The 23,862-nt window shown below is 37.5% G+C and overlaps 1 long non-coding RNA gene across 1 annotated transcript in view; it reads right to left on the minus strand.

Moving 5' to 3' along the window:
- The window catches only part of LOC148216841 (uncharacterized), a 140,042-nt gene that overhangs the window by 35,866 nt on the left and 80,314 nt on the right, over positions 1 to 23,862 (minus strand). The window contains exons 4-5 of the long non-coding RNA XR_015794375.1: positions 9,196 to 9,234; positions 8,604 to 8,777 (exon numbers count right to left, since the gene is read on the minus strand). This is a non-coding gene — a long non-coding RNA (uncharacterized LOC148216841). The remainder of the gene's footprint in view (positions 1 to 8,603; positions 8,778 to 9,195; positions 9,235 to 23,862) is intronic.

A 23,862-nucleotide genomic window follows, 5' to 3' on the forward strand; every position in this document is an offset into this window, starting at 1 on the left:
AGAACGACTATCCTACTTTTAAAAACGGTTAAACACTCTCAATGTTTATAAGAGAAATCTGTCCTTTCTTGGGGCTATGTGTGTGTGTTCCTTCCAGTTAGTGGTCTTTCTTTAAATTTACTAATTGTTTTTGAGTTAATTTTAGTACAAAAAGGACTCTTCATAGATGATTTTTCCACAAGGAAATTTATTCCTTGTTATTCCTTTCCACAATGGAAATTGTTCATTCATAATTTACACACTAACATCTGTGGACTTCATAGCTTTAGTTTTTAAAAGTGATGTGTGCTAATTTTGAAAAGGCCAGATTAAGGTGAATAATTTGACAGCTGGTATTTATCTGGTGAATATCAACATTTCCTTCTTTGCATTACAGAAACACTCCTATCTGGGCAGCACTGAATTCTAAGTCAGTGATTTGGAAATCTCTTGAAATAATGATGTTGATAATAATAAGAGCAGCAGTGAACTATTATTAAGGCCTCCTTTAGTAGGTGAAATGCAGGCCATAACATTCTTAAAAGAAATTTATGGAATGTGCCAAGTGTTTATATTAATCAATATATACAGATTAAGATTAGTGATATTATATTGAGTGCTTGAATGTTCATAGGCTCTGTATCCATGTACCTGTTTGGATCAGATGATATTCACTGTGAAAGAGTAGGTTCACAGGTTGAGCATGCTTGATCTGCAGCTTAGCAAGGAGTGCTTTTACATAATTAAGCTAATGCACATGCTGTAACCCTGTTTAAGGCAGACAGATTTGGTGACAGCTTTATTTACATCCCATCTTGACTATGACAGCATGCTTTATTTGGGGCTTCTCTTGAAAAGTGTCTGGAAGCTGTTTTTATTTATCCCTGCACATGTACAGCGATCACTAGATACTTATACTAAAAGTTTTCCACTGGTTACTAGTTGCTTAATGAGTCCAATTTAATATGTTGGTATTAATCTTTAAGCAGCTTAGGGTCTGTCCCAGTTAGCAGTGTCTGTCTGCTAACATTAAAATCTGCAGGAAATGTCCTCCTGAAGAGGACTCTCCCATCAGACACTTCATACAGGCTTCGTACAGGTCTTCTCCTGAACTGTTCTCAGATTATGGAATGTCCTCCTTCGGGAGTTCCATTTAGATACCACTCTCTCAGCATTTAGGACATTTATAAAGATGCAACTTTTCTACTAGCATTTTATTGTTTTGTATTTTAAATTTTTTAAGGTTTTCTTGAGGGCTTATCTGATCCAAATGCCAAGGGAGATATAAAATATAGTAATAATTAAGTAATTTATTTATCACCTTTCCTTAGTTCTTGACTATTATACTTTCATGGTGTAATTATGCAAAAACGGGTTCAATCTATTAAGTGAATTTTCCACTTGAATTTTTAACAGCTTCAATACAATAGATGTCTGAAAATATGTCATAAAGAAATTAATACTTTGCAATACAAATGCATACAATTTATGCACTTGTAAAGATTCTAAGGAACATACGAGAGCAAATAGTAAAGCCAATGCAATAATAATATGCGATGAAACTTGATACATCAAAACAAATGATCACAGTATAATAACAATCACGTGTCATCTGCTATGAGATCCAGTGTAGGGCCAGTTTTTAGTGTAGGGCCAGAGTTTAGCCCATGATGATCTGGGACAAGCCCAGAGTTGTCATAGTGTCCATAGATTATCAATCACCTGTGAATCCAGAGAAACAAAATTAAAATGACCCAGCACTAATAGCAAATCCACAACCACTCCTGCAATGAGATCAAGCAGGTCAGGAAAATCTCAGTTGGGAGGGCAGCACAATAGCAACATCCCCAGCTTCTTCTTGCTCAACTGCACAACTACCTCACACCTGGCCAACTGTAGAACAGTGCTCCTCACAACTGCCAGGGTTTCACATGAGTGCCACTCCATTTCCCTGCCTCAGGCTTCTGCCTGGTTCACTACCAGTAACCCAGCCTTAGTTCCCCCTTCTTATCCAAAAGGTTTGGGTGATACATGCCAGGTCTACCAGGCCAGGCATTCAAAAATATCAACCTGACCCTAAGATGCCCAGCCATTTGGATGCCTGGTAAGAGCTGTAGTAGACACTGGAATCATACTTCCAATCTGTCTTCCCTTGGAAAAGTCCCCTCACCTCAACCTCCTGCCATACTTCCCCCTGCCCATCACTATCATTATCCTGTCCTCCATTGCCACCCCCCTTGGCTAATTAAACTTTTTTCTTCCTGCCGGCCCTGGGCAACCACATGATTCAAGAGGATCATTAAATCTGACAGCAATATTCAGTTAATACACTCAACCTTCCTAGGGAACAGACTAACCACTTTGCTATCCACCATCTCTCTCTCTCCATTCCTTCCCTCTCTACAATTTATACCTGGCTCTCATCCATTCTTGGATGAGTGACAGAATTTTCTTCACTCACTGTTCTCTTACTCCAAGAGCTCCCTGTCTCTCACTTAAGGACCATAATGATTCACTTCTCTTCTTTTTTTCCCCTGGGGCTGTTACCTGGTTGTCTTCTGAATCCATTCACAAGTATTACACCCAAGAGAATAATTCAAATAATGCAGGTGATTGCTACCCTATGGAAGCTTCCTGGCTAATAACTAAAGCCCCAAATCAAGTAGACCTTTCCAAGATGAATAATCTCATAGGCTGTTGAACCACTTGGATGATTTTTCAATTTTAAGCCAAGAATAAAGTGTTCATTCATTTATTTAAAACATTTTAAACTCTATTCTCAATTGAGAAACTAGAGTGGTATATTCTAGTTTTAAATTAAAAACCCACTAACAATCGAAAGGACACCATAGGAGGAGGAGGAGCTAGGGGGAAGAAGGTAAAAACATACTTGAATATCAATTTCTATTTCTTTCAATAACACATTTATTCAGTCTACAAACTTCATCTCAGATTGATTTTGAACTCCAAATTACCCAGATTGAAGTACCTGGCCTCATTTTCTAAATTTTCCTCTTACTTATTTTCCCTTCCTTCCTTCCTTCCTTCCTCATCCTGCCTGACAAAAGTTGTGGAGAAATGAGAAAGTTGTGCTTTATTTATTTCATTTTGATTGGTCTCAAATTGAAGTATTACCCAACCATGTGTTTTAAAGTTAGTCTGATGTTTTTATAATGCCTGGGTGAAGTGGAAAGTTTACTAAATACACTGACAGAGTTTTCCCCCTCTCCTCAACTTTTTCTTTCCTCATATATACTGTATAAAAATAGTAGAGATAAGGGGAAAGGCAAAATGAGCTCTGTGTGTATATGTGTTTGTGTGTTTTAGGCATTTATCTTCACCAGCTAATAAGTTGGGAGGTGTCTTATATTCCCAAGGCAGGGGCAACTACTATTTAAAAATGCACATACTGTTTAAAGAGAGCAGATGCTAATGAGAGGGTTCCATCTACTTCTCCTTTTGAGGAGAGATCATCTCAAATATGCTGTATATGGTATATACTCAGGAGCTTTACTCAGTTCTGCCCTTATTGAAACAAGCAGCCAGCCTTGGAACTTCCTAGGTTACAACAAGTCTACTGCTAATTCTTTGTCCTACTATTTCCTTGTGTGGCCTTTCTTCCTTCTTCAGTTTTCTTTCCTCATTTTCCTATACTCCCAAAGCTCTTAATTTCCACTGCACCTTTCTGCAGCTCTAAACACATCTGCATCTGAAACAGAATACTGATGCACTTGGGCTGAATGTCAGGTATGAGAACACACTTTCGTGTAAATGCACAAATGAACTCCTTTCCTGGTGTGCAGTGTTACTGGAAGCAACTGGCAAATAGGGCTGTCCTGCACTTCAATCCCATAGAGATGTTGCTGCCTCCCCAATTGCCACATGGATCTGGGAAAGGGCAGATCTGCTTTAAAATGACAGACAGGGCTACATTCACATCCCACAGTCTCTCAAGCATTTTTTAAATTGAACCTGAAGTAGCACATGGCCTAAATGGCTACATATTCTATGAACAGTACTGATGTAGTCATAAATTTAGGTATTACCATTATCAGAGTTTCTAAAGCTTCCAGTGGTGTAGCCTCTATTGCCTGCATTTAAATCAGCATATAACTAAGTAATATTCAGCTATATTCAAGGGATATAAATCCTCAAATGTAAGTCATTGAAAGGTTATGTGTTGTTAGCATTTCATCTATCCAGCAGAGAAGGAAATTAGCTTTTTCAATACAGTTACTAAAATTTATGGGGTGACTAATATTTCAGAGTACAGGTAGTCCTCGCTTAACGACCCTAATTGGCACCAGGAACTCCATGGCTAAGCAAGGTGGTCATTAAGCAAAACATCAGGTGACTGACCTGCTTAGTGATGGCAGTTCCAGCAGTAGCTGTTGTAGCTGTTAAGCAAATCACCCACTGTTGTTAAGTGTGATATCATGTGACCGCAACTTGCCACGTCCTGCTGGCTTCCCCATTGACTTTGCTTGTCAGAAGCCAGCTGGGAAGGTTGCAAATGGTGATCATGTGACCACAGGATGCTGTGACCATTGTAAATGCATAACAGTTGCCAAGAGCCCTAATTGTGATCACATGACCACAGGAATGCTGCAACTGTCATAAGTATGAGAACTGGTTATAAGTCACTTTTTTGACTTATAGTGCCGTTGTAACTTCAAATACTCATTAAACTAATGGGTGTTAAGCAAGGACTACCTGTATTATAAAAGCCAAAAGGAGTTTTAAAAAAGAAAACCTTAACTTTAATCCACTAAGCTATCTGTCCCCCAGTTAGCTACTAGAATTTTTCCTCCTTGCAACACTAGGAATCACTGACCCCTTTGTTTTCTCCTCAGACAAGGTTCAAATTGTTCATTTTTATTTTTTGTTTTAGTGCACAAAATTTGTAATTGAATACCCTCTGATATTTGCTCCTTTTCAGGTTAAGGTAAGCATGGGAGATGGTAATAGATTTATTCCTGTTATGCATCCGTACTGAAAATTACATGCTGTTGGGATTCATGGGGCTAATCTGAAGAAGGTATGTCTTGTTTCTGGGTGTCTCTCTGTACGTGACAGAGAGAGAAGGAAAGGATTTCTAAAGGGTTGGCTGTACATAATATAGTACATATCAAGGGCCGATCTAGCAGTAGCTGCAATAGTTTCCAGCACGGGTATCATACATCATGACTAGTAGCTAAGAATAGCCTTATCTAATTAATTTAATTTGCATTATTCCCCTTCTAAAACTGTCCAAGTTGGCTGACAACTTTAAGTTCTTTCTTTAATCTCTCCTGAATGTTTTATCTGTCTTCAATAACTTAGGGATATTCATCTCCCTTAAATGCATACGTGCTTAAGTCAGAGGATGTGACCTGGACAAGAGACAATTCATTGTCAGATTTTAGACTGAACCGACTTGCTGACTTAACCGCTATTGCCTTTAGTGTGCCAGCTGTTTACAGCATAGCAGACTTTTCAGATTTATTAAGAGTGCAGGCAGTTTGTAAAATCTTGGTTTGACCTTTTTGTTCTTCTTTCCCTCTTTCTATTGAGCTTTCTCCAAGGCTATCTCTGGAGTAAATGCTGCAGGATTTATTATTTATATAGCACCATTAATGGTTATGGTTTAAAAATCCCTTGGAAGGTTATTTAACATTTATTACAATGCAGTAGTGTAGGACAGAATATAAGTCAAGTCGTGGCTTTTACCAGGAATGAAACTACACAAACACACACTCACGCACACAATTCTCCAATGAAATTTTTATTCTATTTTATCTCAGGAGACAAATATAATGAAATAACTAATTGTGTTTGGCCTGAGATATTTTGCTACCTAGGGTATATTGACTCCCATTCCAACTCTACTTCCATTAGCAAGCCACATTAGCGGTTAAATCTTACTCTACTTTAATGTAAGTGATGGCCAAGTTGTTGCTGTTCTTAGCATTTGTTCTACTTGGTTGCAGAGTCCACTTATTTTACACTGTACTTGCTGCACTTCACATAGCAAAGCTATAAATGCATGATGGGATGAGGAGTTTTGTTTTTCAGCTGGCTTCTCACAGAGCCTGACACTGATTAGGGCTGGAAGGGAATGACTGACCCAAGGTCACCCAGATGACTTCTGTGTCCACGGAGTGGGAAGAAGCCTGTGTCCGAGGTTTCTCCCCACTCTTAGTCTAGCACTTTAATCACAGCATCACACTGGCTCTCACAGGTGATGGCCCTGTAATCCACCTTACTAGAAAGCAACAAGTTAATTTAGAAGGCACAGGACAAGCGCTCTGGTTCTTTAAAAAGTTGGTCCTTCAACAACTTTTTTGTCATTTCTTAACCTCTGCCATTCACAATTTATCCTGGGCAATTTATTCTGCCTCCCTACTAACAGCTTTAGAAATTGTTCAAACTACACAGAAAGTAAACCAGTTCTATAACCTAATAGAAAGGATGGCTTTATTAATCTTGCAAAATACAATAAAATTTGTGATACAGCCATTGTCAGGTATACTTCTAGGAGAGGAGCCACATAACAGCTTGCTTTGGTCAGATTAAGAGATACCCCAGCCCCCTGCCAATAGATTTTAATGAAATGGTCATGGGTGGATTTAATCATGGGGGTGATAAACTATAGTTTAGGCTTCTTCACTCTGCCGTTCCTCAGATGTATTGGAATAAATTTCCCAGCTTCATAGACACCACGGTTGTTGTCTGAGAATTTTGAATAATTCTGAAGATTTCCAAACTGGAGAAGTTAACTGGTAGATTTTTCCTTTCTGTGCAATGCTTCATGAATACAGAACAGTTTGAGTCATCTTGATCTGGTAATTTTAACTACTGACCTTATAATGCTATATTAATGTTACTGAGTATGTTGCACATATTTTTGCTATATTTATTTAATAAAATAAATCGCCTTTTAGACAAAGTCTATTTCAACTTTCTGGTTTGGGATATTGGCATTTTTAAATTGTTTTCATTTTTATTCTTTTATGTAATGCACATAAAAGAGATCCAATAATGCATCAAGGTACTTCATGGAGAATGGAGAATAGAAACATAAAGAATCCATTACATTGAAGTACAAAAAAATGCAACATATTGCCTACTATATATTATACACTATTGCTACAATATCAAAGAATAGGATTGTTTAATTTGGGTCAAGGAAATACAATAAGAACCGGGACGTAAGTGTAAGAGAGATACTACATTGATTTAAAATAGTTCTCTTCTCACCAATTTTGCCTGTCAGTTTGGCGTAGACAAATGCACAGTGAAACCAATATATAGGCTTCCCTGACTTTACACTAGGGTTACATTCCCCAAAAGCCTTCATAAAGCAAGGTCAACCTGTGTACTAGAAAATGATGGATTTATAATACACCTATAGCGAGTTATTAGTCAAAGTGAGGAAGCTGCTTTGCTTCCGGCAGCAGATGCCGGATGGCAGGGAGTGGCAGCGAGGAGCCAAGGAACGAACTGTGCAGTTACTTTGCCCTGAGCAGCCTTGGCTAGCCTGTTGATCCCAGACAGGATGAAGGGTGCTGTCACCAGTGATAAAGCAAGATCAAAGGCCCTGTCTTGCTGGCTTTTATATAAAGAATGGGGAATAGAATGCTACCTTTTCCTCCTAAGGAAGGAAAATGTCTTCAGCCAGCTCTAGTGTAGGAAAAACATAGTAGAGTCATTCTAAAATTCGGCTTAAAACACACACACACACACACACACAACCTCCAAATAATCACTCTGAATGAAGAAGGTGCTTTTTTGTCATAATGCTGACACCTGTTCATAAACCATTGACATGAAATATTGGCTTTTTCCTGAAATATCATATTTCAAATTAATGTCTGTCATACTGAAGCTAGAAAGTCATACATACCAAGCAAATGATTTGCTATCTACTCTGGAAACAATGTGGACTTTTTTCCTAAATATGCATGGGATCAAGGGATGATTTTGTTGGTATTACTTTCATTAGCAAAATAAATATTTTGTTGCTGGAATGATATCAGTTTCAGGTATTATGGAGCAGTTGCTCAGGTCCAACATCCAGCAGAGCTACTATTGATATCTGCTCTGCTCTCAGTATGTGCGATGCCAAGCTGGGACCACCAGCTCTTGTTCCTCAGAGGGCTCTAAGTATTTCTAAGTATTATGAAAAAGGGGATGACCATCTTGCTACTCCTCTTAACAACTTGGACCTGGATTTTATTCATATTTTAAAAAATCTTCTAAATCATAGTCATAACAGTAGGACACTATATCCAAAATATCAGAACAAAACTACATATACATTTGGAATTTCATAAATTATCATGCACCATCACATATTTTCACATAAGAGTCAATGCAAAAAAGTCAAAAACAACCAGATTTACAAACTAATTAAGAGAATCCAATAATATTTTTATGGGGAGAAAATGAAATTAAGCTCAATAAGTCTTACTTTTGAGTCAACAATGCTAGATTGCATTATAAGTTAGGGATATAGCATCACTTCACTTTGGATGCACTCAGGTTCAAGTGAATTAAGTTCTTCTCCAACATATTTGAGCCAGTTTGGTGTAATGGTTAAGGCACCAGGCTAGAAATTGGGACACTCTGAGTTATAGTCTCACCTTAGGCACAAAGCCACCTGGGTGATCTCGGGCCAGTCCTTCTCTCTCAGCCTCAGTGCAGTGGCAAACCACTTCCGAAATCTCGCCAAGAAAACTGCAGAGACGAATCCAGGCAGTCACCAGAAGTGAACACTTGACTCAAAGGCACCACCTAGGGAACCTTTTACTAGGATGCTAAAGTTGAATAAGAAGAAATGCTATGTTGAACTGAAGTTAGAACAGAGTACATAAATTATTTTGAAGTTTAAATATACAGATTTAAAAAGGAACACTAGAAGCATTACAATTTATCCAGAAACAAGGCACGAGGCTTCCTTGGCTAATGTAAAATGAAATACAATAAAATGGCACTGGATCATTAAAAGACAGAATATATATCCAATAGATTCTGGTATTATCACAGTAAACTGGAAACGTGGTCTGACATGTAGAATTATAATTTTATCCTCACAAAGAGAGATCCAAAATAAACAAATTGTATTCCATTTTATATTAAGAAGTATTACCAATTGAGAAAATGGTGAAAATGGTGTTATAATGACAATGGAGTGCAATGGAAAAAGCTTGGGCAAAAAAATGGTTGAACACCTACTGTTGTTATCCATCCATGAACTAGATGGTGCAGAAAAACCTAAAAAAAAAAAAACAATTAAAAATAACCTTTCCATAATTTAGTAATCTACTCTCATATACCAAAAGATATGTTTACATGAATGTAAGCCCCACTGAATTCAGGATGACTTCCTTTCAAATATGCAGACTTAAGGCTAAGCTACATATTACATGCAAATGAATACAAACAGAGCCTGTTGTCCAGTTTTTTTCTACGCAAAGGTAATGCATTACTTTTACTCTTCTCTCCATTTCAAATTGCCCCTGTTGAAGTAATGGCTTTAGGAAAAAGGACAAATTCATTTGCCATTAAACACAACTTGGATGTGGCAAAACATTCTTGGAATTTTCAGATTAATGAAGGCAGAAGCTCTGTCTATATAACACATGGATGGAATGGGATCTGTAAGCATTAGCACTGGAACTGCTGTACTCTTTATGTTGAACTGATCAGAGTTCCTGAATATAGCGTATGGAGAAACATATGCTATATAAGTAGACCAGTATTCTCAGTACTCATAGAAACATTGAGGAGGCAACTTCAAAAATTACCAGACATTGACCATGCTGGCATGAAATTCTACAAACTGCAGTGACAATACATATGGAGGTGCCAGGTTGGACAAGTTATCCAGGCACCTATACTTTGCAAATAGTTGTACAGATAAGGCATTGTATATCAACAGTCCGATAAATGTACATAGGTTGATAATAGAACTAGGAGATGCAATGCATTTGTTCAGCCACAAATATACAGAAACAGGGACAGAGGAAGGCAGAGGAATAGAAGATTATAGCTGGAGGTAGCTGCAGTAAATACTGCCTGCTTTGAAGGCTGCACCAAGTACTGTCTGCTGCCACTCTGTTCTTTGTGAATATTGATAAGGATTTTCATTGAAAAGATTGGCTGAAGAATGTATATGCCTTTTATATTTCCTCTGGAATTTCTCAAAATTTAGAAGCTTGAAACGTGCTATGGTATGATGTAACATAACAGAAACCCTGCTGGATGAAATGGGTAGCCCATTTAGTTCAGCATTCTGTATCACACAAGGGTTAAAAAAAATGCTTTCAGGATGCTCACAAATATGGATAGGAGGTCTATTGCCTGTGATTCTGGGTATAGCCACCAGTCATTAAGACTGTTAATTGTCCAGTTGCCGAATCATTTTCCATTTTAAAGCCCCTTAAATTGGTGGCCTTCATCACATTTGTTGGCAATGAATTCCACACTTTAGCTATGCATTATATAAAGAAGTAATCTTTTCATCAAACCTATATATGCCTGCAATTAATTTTAATTGACGATTCTATTCATAAATTCAACATCAAGGAGAAAAAAATTCTACAACTTTTACACCACGCATGATTTCATATGCCAGTATCATATGTCCCTTTATCAAATTTCCTCAGAGAGGTAGTGCTATGTGCTAGGCACACAGAAAGTTCCTGGCTTTGGCTTAACCTCAACCTATGCTTTTCAAAATACATGTGCCACACATACACTATCGTTTTATGTAAAACAGCAAGACATATCTAATAGCAAAACATTGCATGAATCAACCTTCCCTACTCAGCTATAGTCTTTAATAGGGGAAAAATGCTTGTGTATATACAATTGAGTTAAGACACATGTTCTCTTTAAAGTGTTCTAAGTCCCAATTTTTTAAATAAATCTGAATGTGTTCATGCATGTGCACAGTGAGTAAACTGGGAGCAGAAATTTATTATCATTAAAACTGATTTTAAATGTATATTTCACAGTGGTTTTCTATCACTGGACTTCAAGTGCATTTATCATCTTCTTCCTTTCTCTTCTTTTTTCCCAGTATGCTATTTTTCTCCCTCAGGTTGCTATATACCAATATTTTTCTCTTTTCTATCAGTATAACTATTGGCTGGTGTGGGTCTTCTGGGCTGTGTGGCCGTGTTCTTGAAGTTTTGTTTCCTAACGTTTCGCCAGCACCTGTGACTGGCATCTTCAGAGTGCAGGAGCACAGACAGGAGCAGTTCTCTCTGTGCCCAGGGTGATGTGACCCTTCTGTGGGTATTTATAGAGTTCTGAGGGGGGAAAGGGGGATTGGGGTGTGTGGGGGGGGTTGAGTTACTGAATGGCTGCTTGTTTTGGTGTCAGAATCTGTGTGTATCTTCCTGGGGATTAGGCAGGGTTTTTTCTTCTATTGAATTGTTAACGACGGGCTGCTGGGGGTGATTAGCAAGTTCATTGTGTGAACTGTTCACATGTCCTGGTGGCTGAGCTGAGTTCGTTGACCTTTTTGCAGGCTGTATTTTTCAGGATTGGTAGCCAGGTTTTGTTGATTTTTAGACTCTCCTCTTTTTTATTGAAACTGTGCTGATGTTTGTGAATCTCAATGGCTTCCCGGTATAGCCTGGTATAGTGGCTGTTGGTGTTGTCCAGTATCTCTGTGTTTTCAAATAGGATTCTGTGTCCAGTGTGCTTGAGAGCATGTTCAGCTACTGCAGATTTTTCTGGTTGCTGTAGTCTGCAGTGCCTTTCGTGTTCTTTTATCCTGGTATGGATGCTGCGTTTTGTGGTCCCGATGTATACTTGCCTGCAACTGCATGGTATGCGGTATACTCCTGCGGCGGTGAGAGGATCCCTTTTGTCTTTTGCTGATTTTAGCACTTCTTGTACTTTTCAGGTGGGTCTGAAGATTGTTTGGAAATTGTGTTTTTCCATCAGTTTTCCCATGGGGTCTGTGACCCCTTTGATATAGGGCACAAATACTTTGTTGGTGGGTGGCTGTTTTTCTTCTTCAGTCGCATGTTGCTTTCTTGGTTTGATGGCTCTTTTTATTTCATTTTTGGAGTAGCCATTCGCTTGTAGGACCCAATTAAGGTGGTTAAGTTCAGAGTTTAGGAATTGGGTTTCGCAGATCCGATTGGCACGATCCATGAGGGTTTTGATAATGCCTCTTTTCTGACATGGGTGGTGGTTGGGGTTTTTGTGTAGGTACCGGTCTGTGTGGGTGGGTTTTCTGTAGACTTTGTGTCCTAATTTGAGGTCTGGTTTGCGTATGACCAACGTGTCTAGAAATGGAAGCTGGCTGTCCACTTCTTTTTCCATGGTGAATTGTATATTGGGGTGGACGCTGTTTAGGTGGTTCAGGAACTTCTCTAGGTCTTCTTCATCCTGACTCCAAATTGCAAAGGTGTCATCCACAAATCGGAACCAGACTGTTGGGGTAGCGGGTGCGGTTTCTAAAGCCTGTTTTTCAAAATGTTCCATGTAGAAATTTGCTACGACTGGGCTCAGGGGGCTTCCCTTGCACTCTGAAGATGCCGGTCACAGGTGCTGGCGAAACGTTAGGAAACAAAACTTCAAGAACACAGCCACACAGCCCGGAAGACCCACACCAGCCATCGTATGCCGGCCGTGAAAGCCTTCAACAATACAGTATAACTATTGTTTCTTCATAAAAGCAATGAATGAATTGCTTCAGCTTAAGAGCTACATTCATTTCACCATTGGCTTAGAACATTCTGCAGACAGACAGAGAAGGGAGACCTGTATTCTTCTGAATGAAGACTCTTACCAACAAAGCTCTTAGAATTAGCATGGTATACTACCAACCCAACATTTCTGGTCAACCACCTCAACAGTTTCCAAATTCTTCACACATGTATTAAGAAAAGAGTCAAATGAATGGCAAGTTCCTGGTGCAGCCTCTTTATGAGAGCCATTCTTTACTGAAAATGTAGCATTTAGTCAAGGGTTAGTTTTACTTTAGGAATCACCAAAACAAGTTGTATGTCAGGAAACTGAACCCCAATTGCTGTTACCTTGCCTTGTCTCTAGCTGAGTCTTTATACTGATTAACCCTTAACAAAAAAATCTGCCTCCCCTGCTAGCTTTCCATGTGCCTTCTGCTTCAAATGAGAAAAAGAACTTCTTTTTTTTTGCCTTCATTGGGTTATAATAGCATACATTGTTACACCTTTTGCTATCAGTAAAAGCATATATGGCGTCCTTAGTGCTCTCTGAGCTTGGTTGTTTGCTTGCAGATGTTTCATTACCCAACTAGGTAACATCAGCAATGAGTTACTATGAGCTCAACACCTCTCTGCCCTTCATTAAACAGCCTGACTTTTTTCAGCCTTCTGGCTGAACCTGCAAAAAAAAAAGGAGATGCCATTGCTTTAAGAAATCCCATTATTAATATTAAAGCAATGGCACCTTTTATTTAGGCTCATCCAGAAGGCTGGAAAAAGTCAGACTGTTTTAAAGGACAAAGAAGTAGAGTGGTTACAAGAGAACCAAGAGACACTTTTCTGAATCATTTTTGAAGTGCACACAACTTAATATCTACTAAATTTAAATTTGAACCTGAAGAGCTATCAATAAAATGATATAGAAAGTGCCATGCTTTCATAGAGAGAAAGGTTTGTTTTCACAGGTCTTTGAGTAAGGGTTGAGTGCCTCAGAACAAATACATTGAAGAAGGGATGGCTATGAATTTATTTATTTGTTTATTTGTAATTGAACTATATTTTTATATTCTCCAGTAGTTTTTTTTTAGAGGAATGGAAACTGACTGCTAAGTAGAAAAGTTCTTAAGGCCAGTCTGTATATAAATCAGTAGGACCATAGGTACATCAGTCAAGTCTTTTTCTGATCACTGGAACCAATCTTGCTGCCTTATTATGCCACAACTGTTTCCTGTACATTTAAAGTGGAGCTAAAAATGCCCTTGTGAATGAGGAATGTGAAGAGATGCTCATTCTGAATGAAGTCCTCTGGTGAGAACATTTGTAGCCCCATTTTGAAGATGTATGGGAGTTACAACACAAGTACCATTTTCTAGGTACTTGGCTATTATCTATGTAACAAGGAAGGGGCATTTTTTAAAAGTGGTCTAAGTGTATGTTTGAATGTGAATCAACCACATTACATGATAAAGGAAAGAGTTAAGAATGAGCACACATCAAGTGGGCTGGAGAATCCAGGGATGATACTCACACTGAGCAGACAAGGCAGGCCTCATCTCCAGTAGGTCACACTAACTGCCAGGACATTGGAGAGTTCCCTGCAAACTCCAGCATCCCTTGAGGAAGAAGCTGTAGAAGGTAACATCTTTGCAGAACCAGGTGGCTAAACAATTTCCCAGGTAGGGCCTCTGTTCATAGAGATTTCATCATTGCACTTTCGTAGCTGAAAGAAATAGTGCCACGTGCTAGTGAGAATGCCTCTACTGGGATTACTGTAGAAAGTAATCCCATTAGGGGAAGAGGCTTGCCACTTTGGGAGCTGTTTAGGTTACAAAAGTGGCCATTAGTGCAAGATAAAGAAATCATACAATGCCTGTATTGAAAGACCTGCACTGGCTACCAGTTGCCTACCAGACATAATATAAAGTGCTGATGTTGACCTTTAAAGCCCCTAAAGTGCTTAGGGCAGTGTTTCTCAACCTTGGCAACTTTAAGATATGTGGACTTCAACTCCCAGAATTCCCCAGCCAGCTGACTGGGGAATTCTGCGAGTTGAGGTCCACATAACTTAAAGTTGCCAAGGTTGAGAAACACTGGCTTACAGCCTGATTAACTGTTGGGCTGCCTGTACTGATATAAACCTGTGTGGTTACTTAAATCAGCAAAAGAGGTATTTTTGAATTTTGGGGTACATTTCTGTGTAACTTCCAGGCTAGGGAATATGTTCCCAAAGGAGGTATGTTAGGTTCCTCTTTTCTAATATTTAGGAAGATGGTAATTTATTTTGTCAACTGCTTTATTGTTAATTACTTTAATAACTGGTTTTAGTTTTGATATTAATTATAATTTTACTTTGTTTAATATTTTGTATTCATTGTTGTAAGCTGCCTTGAATGTTGAAATAAAAGGATAGGGTATATATTAGTTAAATGCATAATTAAATAAAAATTACTATACAGGCTAAGAACTATCTTAGAGCTCAGCTCCCATCTATAGTTAGCTGAGGCCTGAAAACCTAGTGATTCCATCCCTGTTTGTTGTTAGCTCTGGTCTTAAAGAAACTCTGATCCCTTCTAAGCCCAGAAATTCCTATATGGATGGAGACTACAGGAGTTATGCTAAAGTTTTCGCTAGAACATTAAGACTAAGTAATTAAATGGAGAAAGTATACGAGGAAGTGCTATTGGCTTTTCTTGATTTAGGGTAATCTAAAGGTCATAATTTGCATTGTCATCAGAGCTATGGTTGGTGTCTGACCATAGGATATAATGTAAGCTGGAAAAAGTCACTAATTTATTCATTTCTACTAAAACTGAATCAGTAGGATTTGACACCATTGGACATCTATCATTACAACTTACCTTCATATTTGTTCAGAAATTGTAAAAGGTTGTGGCTGTACATTGTCATTAACATTAGATATGGAGTATGAACAAGAATAGCAACTAAGAAACCAAGTTTACATTAAATTTCAAGTGGTGAAAGGACTTCTTTCCTAGATTTATCTCAAGGCGTGGAAGATTTTGGAAATAAAATTGGGCCTCTCACTCTTTATACCTTTTCACTGTCAATAGATCTTCCTATTCTCTTAGTCCTTTCTTTGTCCATATTCCTTCCCATCATAACATTTTCCCAAGCAGCACTTACATAATTTCGTTAGTCAGACATAGTTGAACAATGCTTATGCTATCTTTTAAAACACGTATTGAATAAAACTCTCATTAACTCAAGCTGATACGCAGCATTCTTCTTTTATATTAAAAAGTAACATTTTTATAATTTAATAAAACAAAGATTTTGCAGGTAATCTTTTCCCTCCCATACTCATAATGTTCCTAATAAAAATTGGCATTTAGATGAAGACTATATATTAACAAGAGATAACAGATGGGGTGTGAGAGGATGACTGTCAGGAAAAAAATGTAATGCTCTTTCCTTTCATTTCTACTCAATGACTAAACTTAAACTACTACTAAATTTAAGAAGGGCCCTACCAAGGAGAAAACAGAGCCCTTCCCTTTAAAGGAATGCAGTTGTTTAAAACAGGGGGCTTGCTTAGTGGACACAAGCACTGGATTTCCAAGGGCCAAAAGAAATAACAAACATTAAAGTTTTTAAGAAAAAAAAAGAGAGAGCTGAAAAGAAGAATACTGGAGGAATAAGGCTAGAAAAAGAAAAGTGGAAACCCAAAAATACGGTGGAAGAGAGGAATCTACAGCTCTCTGTGGGTGTGTATCCTATACAAGACTGTGAAAACCTCCTCTATAGGAGGGGAAGTAGGGGAAGAAAAAGGGCTTTGGCAGCTGGACAAGAGACTCCCGAAAAACCTAGTTGCAGCAAGGCCAGCTAAAGTGGGAGTAACAACAGTGCAACAACAAGCCCAGGTGGGGAAAGTTCTTGGGAAGTCACAGGCCAGGAGAAGCCTAGTTGTGACAGGCTTTGTCTCTAGAAAGGCAATAAAGGCAGAAGAGAGAGAAAAGTGGTTGGTCTCTCTCCCTATGGAGTGCCAAGTAGGGGGACCAGGAGGCTTAGCAAGAGTTTCAAAAGGCTGGGCTGATGATAGTGCACCACAGTTAGTCAGAGCCTACAGCTAGTCATACAAACCAATAGCCAGCCACACGAAGAGAAACCAGCTATACTGGATACCCTTACAAAGAAAGAAGAATGCAGCAAAGCTCACAAGTGTGAAGTGAGAGAAACATAACTGGGAATGAAGACAGAAGGGCCAAGAAGACATGGTAAGAGATGCCTTTTAAAGGCTGAAAAAGTTGGGTGATGGTCATGGGACATAGCTTCAAGGAGCCAGAAACTGTGACAATAGCAGCCAGCACTACACTATCTGCTATGAGATCAACAGATACAAATAAAGTGGCAGACCAGAGCAATCCAAAGTGAATGTAAAGCCAGAAGGAACAAGATGTACTAACTGGCCAAGGGAGACAAAGCTAGAAAAGCCAATATCAAAGGGCCATAATTACACAGCCAAAGATAGAAGCACCAGATGAAGTAAGAGTCAGCATGACATGATGTGACATTGGTGGTGATGACAAGCAGCACCACAGCAGTTCCAACACCATGACAGTCAAGTCCAGCTGAGTGAGCTGTTGGTGAAGACCAGCCCAACAATGCAGATAGCCAGGGAGAGGTGGTCAGTGATATATGGGACTGGGAACAAGATAAATAGAGTTTAACAAGAGCGGAAGCTAGCACAGATGTTATGGAAGTCAGAAGTTAGGATTTAGGAAGAATAGTGAAACAGAAGTTAAAATAGAAACAAATAAAATAGAGCTTAGAAGATTAAGATAGCCTTTAGAAATGGTAACCACCGGATAGACATTGATTTTACATTAGAAAATAATAGTCTTTCTTTTGTAATGAAAACAGGGTTTGGGGTTTTTTTGGGTTATAAAATATTTTCCCAAGTGGAATTGATGTGTACATTCTGCTTAATATCTGTACTGAACAATGGTGTGGGGGTTATCAGGTGTTATCAGTTACAAAAAAAAACATTACTCACCAGTAATAGCTGACAATGAGTCTACCACAGTTCCATCTACTTATCCTTTATCTTTTAGACAGAATGAAATTAATGGCCAGTGTTCTGCTTTTAAAACACTTTTTGTGATCCTGTTTTAAAAAGAGTGAACATCCTTTTCTGTTTACTCTTTGAGGACCGTCTATAGCAGTTTAATTTTTTAAGATTTTGTTTTCATTCCCAATGGAAAGAAACCTCTAGATCAAAATGTACTTACTATGCCATCTTCAGGACATTTCTGGGAAATAATTCCAGTTTTTAATAGTTTGCAATTGTGAGTAAAATCACTGTGTTTTCTAGCTTACACTGGGTTTCAACCTGATTATAAAAGTTGCTACTGGTACTGCTTTGATAAGAGACTACTGAAAAATTAATTTTTTTAAAAGCAAAGAATATATTGTCTGATTTCCCCTTTCAGTCCCTATGCGTTCAGTTAATGGAATTATCTACTATGTGCTTTGACCTAATTGTAATGTAATCTACCCATTTATTTTAGCCTTTGTTAGACTGTGTAGTAGATACCTGTGTTGCATAGCAACTGCTTCAGCAACTGGAGCTGCTTGTTTTGACTGATAGAATGAAGGTCCCTGCAAGGATGATGACTGACAAAGAGGTGAAAGATCTGAGATTGGAATGATAGCCCCTGGGATTGACATGACTTCTGGGATTAGAATCACATTTTGTGTTACTAGAACTTCAGGCTAGGTGAAATGATAGTCCCTGGAACTAGAATCAATAAATCCTAGTATTTAAGCTCTTTAGAACTTATTCCACTTTAAGGTATGTACAATGGCAGCTATATTAACCTCTTCCTTGGAACAAGAACAAATTATTGCTAAACCAGAATTCTAGTATAAAATTTTTGCTTCCCATAAATAATTTTGTACTCTTATAACAAATGGGCTAAAATGAAGTGAAACTACATTTGAATGGATTAACTAGGATAAGGAGTGTCTGTTATTCCAAAAGTCTGTTGAGTCAAAGAGTGTATCATTGTACCAATACTGTATGTCATTTGTATAATAAACTTACACAAATGATGTGGACTGTGTTATGGCACCATTATGCAAATGATGTGGTATTGTTATGGCACCATTATGCAAATGATGTAAATTGATGCAAATGGTGAAGTATGCAAATGACATCATTATGTAAACCACAACAGAATGTTGTCCATTGAATGTGAAGTCCAGAAAATCAAGATTCATGTAAACCTCTACATAGGAATAAGAAGTACATACAAAAACTTCAGGCAGCTTTATCAGGATTACTCTCATCAATTAAGCATTTAGTTAATGCCTCAGTTAAAAAAAAATCAGTTGGGGCTTCTTGGAATCAAAACAAAATTCTTATAAACAGGAAGTGATACCTAGAACTCTGGCCACAGAGAAATTAATGGCTGAGCTCTCATTTTTAAATAAAACCTAGCAGCCATCTGAATTTGCATTTAACCTTAAATTGGGGTTCCCTGAGTATTAATGAACAGATTCAGAATAGCTACTTTGCTAATGTTCCTTGATATAGTGAGCTGGCTTTAGAATCTAATGCCTAGATTCAAAAAGTAGCATCTAGAACAAAATTATATTTTTTCAAATTTTGGAGATCTTATGAACATAGGAACAATTTTCCTTAAGTTTAACAATAGTTTAACAATTATTGATGTGTCACTGGTTTAAGTTACTATAATTTGAACAAAATCAATTGTTCTTGATATTCCCAAATATAGGAGGGTCTTCAAGTTGTGAAGCTTCCAGCTTGTGTTGCTTATAGTACGCCGACTCCTCATTTAGTGACTGCATTAATGAATGCTTGGTTGTTAAACAAAATGGTCTCTAAGTGAACACTTGATTGAGAGAGACTGCGAAGATCACTGGTTGCTGATGTCTCAGATAAAGTTGTCTTGTACCTGACCTGTTTTTTCCCCTTTTTTTTCCCCTTGCAGGGTGGAAAGATTGCTTAAACAAGTTACCTCTTTCTGAGCTCATTTTCTCCGCCACTCAGCACTTCCCTAAAAAGTGCTAACCGCAAATTAACAAGCTCAGTTATGTACCCTTCATTAGTTGATTAGAACCCTCTAGCAGCTGGTGCTGCTGCCTGAAACTGACCTGACCTTAATCAGCTTCACACTGAAGGCTTTTGTTGTCAGGCACAGGAAACTTGGTCGTAAATGTGCACATTGGTCAGAAAATGATATTTTTTTTATTACCATAATATTTGTGAATGGTCACTAACCAAGGTAATTGCTAAACAAGGAGTGGCTGTCATTCTATGTGGGAATACAAGAAAATTCCATATTCATTGATATATGGAATCAATATTCCATAACTATGGATGGAAGACAATCTCCACAACTATGGATGGATTCATAAACTATGGATGGAAGACAATCTTCTTCACTGAGAGTTCAGAACCAGAGATTTATTTGAGGATGGCCTTAGAACCAGAGAGGAAAACTGTATAACTGCCCTCAATAGGTACAAAGTAGTATTTCTAATTTTCTTTTCATGCACAAACATATGTGGGGGAAGGAGGGGCAAGATTGCTGAGTTTTATTGTATTCTTATTCAAGAAAACAACTTTGTGTATTTTTTATTGGCAATGAAATACAGTAATTTTTAATTCCTTCATTGTGAAGAAAGGGAAACCCTTTTCCTATGAAGGAAGGGAAGATTTTGTGTTCCCATTATCAGTAGCAGGAAGAATACAGTAATATTAAATTCATTTACAGGGAGGAAAAAGCAAGCTTCATGGTTTCCCCAGTTCTCCCCATAGCTTCCTGCAATTTGCTGATCAGCTGATCACAGGATCATGAGAAACACAGCAGATCACACAGGTTGAAGCTTCTGAATAACATAGTTGATACATACATGGCTTGTTACATTGTCATAGAGGGAAATAATGTTCTTGTATTAGTAGCTGTGGAGTATTAAAAAAAAACAAAAAATCCATGCTTTTCTTCATACATGAATACAAATTATTTTCATCAGCATATTGCTGTTATTTCAATTATGTTCTGAACGTAGTAAAACTCAGATATCACATAAGCTAAATTCATTCTGATTGCTTCCCTCTCATAGGAAAACAAAGCACAAAAATAAAGCACAAGAACAGATCTATACCTTTCCACTTTTAGTTGCAAGGTCTCTGGCAAATATAAGTAATTTCTGATAATCATTTCAATAAATTCAGGTCCTGCTAAATGTTGTGCTTATTCCATGTTCTGCCAATTATGCCTTTGCCTCAACTTATTACATTCAATAAATTGCTTCTTTGAAAAGACCTTGTCTGAACATCCTGCCAAAATAATTGCAGTTCATTCTGTAATGGCTTTTTAAAAAACAGAATTACCAAGGGAACACTTCTCATGCATAACTTTTGAGTCTGGAATTACGCCCTTATATTTTGTCTCTGCATCAGGAACACGGTTCAAGAACTTGGGCAACAAGCAGGAGTATCATCAATGTCCTTTTTCATCCCAGCCATTTTTAATATCCTAATTTGATAAACACTTTCTTTCCTACAAAAATTGCTGGGAACTAATTCTCATAGTTCCCATAATTCTCATACAAAATTTAATGTATGTTTCTCACAAACAATTTCATATATATGTATACATATTTTACTGAAGATTTTTAAAAAGGAAGATAAAAACTAATACAAACTAATATAAAGAAAGAAAAAAGAAAAGAAAAACTAAGAAATCAAAGAGAAAGCTGAAAGTACAAGAAAGGAAAAAAGAAAGAAAAATAGAAAGGAAAGAAAAAAGTAGCTTCTGATTTTCCTTACAGCAGTTATAAGTACAATTATAAATTTACCTCTTACTCTGTGGTTACAACATGACTCTCTTTTCTATAATCTATTCTGTCTAATCATCAAAACCATAAACCGTAAGTTCATTTTTTTCAGTTTTATGCAAAAAGTTTGTAAGGGGTTTCCAGTCAGCAATAAATGTAGATATTGTCTTTTCTCTGATCAAAGAAGTCAATTTAGCCATCTCAGCAGATTCCATCATCTTCACCAGGGGTGTCCAACTTTTGGCTTCTCTGGGCCACTTTGGAAGAAGAAGAATTGTCTTGGGCGGCACATTAAATACACAAACACTAACATGAGCAAAAAAAAAGGTGTCTGTGTAATTTTCGTGATATCCGCCACCACAGATAAGCAAGAAGTCCTCACATAATAATCCTAATTATGCACAGAGTCTTTTAAAATCATCGAGCAGGTCCCAAGTTTGCAATCACTAATATAGAAAATGAACATATTTAAGTAATAAAACTTCATTCAATTTTTAAAACATTTTTTATTATAGAAGTAAAAGAAAAGAGGGCAACATAAAACTAGTGGGATATTTGACATCGTATTTTAGAAACTAATTCATCAATACCTGGTTTGATGGAAGTAGTTGCAATTCTCAGTGAGTTCTCAAGTTGCTCATCAGATATTTTGGTTCTAATTTCACTCTTAGTGTGTTCATTCTTGAAAATAGTTGCTCACAAATGTAGTTGCTACCAAAAAGTGATGACATGAATAAGGTGTGATAGTGAAGCAATGGATATTTGTTTCTGGGAAGATAGGACCTATAAAAGTCCAGTAAAGAGACATGATCAAATTTTTCTTTAAGTTGAATGTCAGATTTCAGCTCTATGTATTCCATTTGAAAATCGGCAGGTAACATATTTATGTCGACTGAAAATGGAGTCACAAATATACCAAAAGATTATTTTCCCAGAAATCTTGAAATCTGTTTTCAAATTCTTCTATCAAATCGAAAAGCAAGGCTGCATATTTTTCGCTGTTCACAGGACTGTGTTTAGCCAATGTGTTGAAATGCATAAAATTTTTGCCTTAATTTGTGTCCTTACGACACAATCCTTGATATGCACTGAATATACTGTATAGCATGTTTTTGCATATAATGTGTTTTCAAATTATAGTCTTTGAAAACTTGCACAAATTCCCTACAAATGAAGCACAGTGCTATTTGCCTCAACAAAAAAGTAGTCATCTATCCACTTTTCATTGAACAATCTTCCTTCATTCGTAATTTTTCTTTTTTTGGTTCTGTTTTCTTTTGAGACGTTGTAGAAGCCATGCTGGAATTTAAAAAAATAATAATAGATAAGGGACTATATTTACTTTTATTATGAAAATTAATTGACAGGAAAATAGAAAGCAAGGTTTGGGCCCTTCCACATCTTGGCTGCCAATGCAGTGCGAGGCAGAGGCCTATTGTATAGGTAAAGTGCAGCAGGCAATGCACGAGGCATGGCCGAGGGGTAGAAGTACCTTTAATAATCAAATAAGAATGCTTACCTGTCTTCTAAATAACATTAAACGCCTATCATTTGCAATGGTAGGTTGAAATATCATTGATAATCGCTGAGTTTCACTTGCCAAGTCACAACAAGCACATGTAATGTCTGATGGTGTCAATTTGTCTGCGCTTGGAAGATAATACACTGGAAGCCAAACACTGCCGTAAAACTGAAGCCACGCATGTGTACAAATAGCGAGGGTATACGTATGTTTATTGTATATGACATTGTGACACGACGTTGTTGTCTACAAAGTTCACACTTGAGAACCGCACAATCGAGTTACAAAAAAAAAATCACAAAAAAATCTCATCATGTTTTAAGTAAGTTTACAATTTTGTGTTGGACCGCATTCATAGCCATCTTGGGCCATAGGATGGACACCCCTGATCTTCACCAACCATTCCTCCATTGTGGGTAGTGCCAAATCTTTCCATCTTTGTGTATACAATAATCTCACTCCAGTTGTTGTATACAAAAACAAAGATCCGTAACTTTTTTCCAACTGCTTGTCCATCAATCCCAAACGAAAGACCTCTAGACTCAATTGTATATTAATCTTTAAAATACTCTGAATTAGTGTATGTACTGTGTGTGAATCCAGAAATTTCTAGCTTTTTTACACATCCACCAAACATGATAAATTGTCCCTTCTTGTTGTTCACATTTCTAACATAAATTTGAATCCCTTTTACATTCTAGACAATTTCTCTGGTGACATATACCAAAATAAAATAAAATTTTCCTTTAAGATTATAATGTATAAATTTCGGTCCTTTCAATCACATATTTTCCCATTTTTACATCTGTATATTATAACCAAAAATTCTATCCCATTTTATCATAC

Source organism: Python bivittatus, unplaced genomic scaffold (genome assembly GCF_059951505.1).
Source record: "Python bivittatus isolate LINGU-HERP-01145 unplaced genomic scaffold, Pbiv_v1 ctg000070_np1212, whole genome shotgun sequence".
Lineage (NCBI taxonomy): Eukaryota > Metazoa > Chordata > Lepidosauria > Squamata > Pythonidae > Python > Python bivittatus.